Raw genomic sequence first — 1,416 nt, 5'->3', positions numbered from 1 at the left:
GGTATCAAACGGCTCGGAGAGGTCCTTCCCTATTCTGACGGAGCTGGTGGTATTGCTCAACGTCATTTTACACAGCCGTATTAGTTTCGCGGGGATACCAAATTCAGACATCGCGGCATAAAGGCAACTTCTCTTCGTGCTGTCGAAAGCGGCTTTGAAATCGACAAATAGATGGTGTGTGTCGATCCTATTCTCGCGGGTCTTTTCCAAGATTTGGCGTATTGTTACGCAGTTTGAATTGATTATTTTTTTCATTATTTGAAAAATTCGATAAAGAAGATATATCATTACAGTAAACTTTGAGCCAAAGATAATGAAAATCGGACTAGAAATGTAGATGCTATGCAGCGCAACCTGCACAAATTATATATTTTTGTAAAGGGCACTTTGTAACCCGTCGTTTACGTCGATTCATGACGTCGATTTTTGGCAAATAACTGCGAAAAGTACCAAAAAAAAAACAAAAAAAGAATGGTATTGTTTTCGTTTTGAACGACTCAAAATTTGCCTATAAAATAATCTTTTAAAGATTTTCACTTTTCGTGTAAGCTATTGTAATTATAATATGTTTTACTAAACTTTGATAAATATTCATGTAAAAAAGATTAATATCGATGAAGAAAACGTGATTCATTTTTAAAGTTTAAAATGTATTAAGAATTTAGAATCATAAATACTCTTTAGATATTTTTATACTACGTAAATATATGTAGGCATATTTTTGAAAAATTGTCCTTCATTTTGAATCCATATTTATGGTCACCGTAACTATAACAATTTACCTCATGATAGAATAATATGTATCATACTTTCTGGCATTATTGAGTTCCTACTTAAATTATCTTATATGTGGTCTTTGTACTATTAATTTGAGAGAGGAATACTTCACGTATAGTTACTAATATATGTTTTATAAACTGCCTATTTTTGTTGCAATAAACGGAGGAATAAATCTGTTGTATTTTATATATATATATAATTGTTTTTATCTATGGAATCCTATTTTAATTAACATTTAAATTGAGCTCGTAATCACAAAAAATAAAATAGAAACAATTTTATTCATACAAAAAACCTGCTAAATCCGCTTCAATTTTGAAAATACAAAAACTAAAACCTTTTAAGTTAGAAATTCGCCAATAAAACCATAAAAACGTAATTTTTTTCATTCGTTCTGGATTAGGGCCATAGAACGTCGCGCGATTAACAAACTATATGTAGGATTTGCCCCTTCGACTAAGAGTTAAAGATATTTTTAGTTTTTTGCCTCTACAGTAAAATATGTTTTTTGGTCGTTAGCAGGTTTACACTCTAAGGCGACGATATATGTATGTATGTGGGTATATGTATGAATAACGACCGCTTAAAATCGATCACAAATTTGTTATTTCGCTGTAGAAATTTTAGGTCTATGTT

Source organism: Rhagoletis zephyria, unplaced genomic scaffold (genome assembly GCF_001687245.7).
Source record: "Rhagoletis zephyria isolate East Lansing unplaced genomic scaffold, Rhagoletis_zephyria_1.1 Rzeph_scaffold_00450, whole genome shotgun sequence".
NCBI classification, from domain to species: domain Eukaryota; kingdom Metazoa; phylum Arthropoda; class Insecta; order Diptera; family Tephritidae; genus Rhagoletis; species Rhagoletis zephyria.
The sequence above is the reverse complement of the archived record's forward strand: the minus strand, read 5'-3'. Positions refer to the sequence as shown.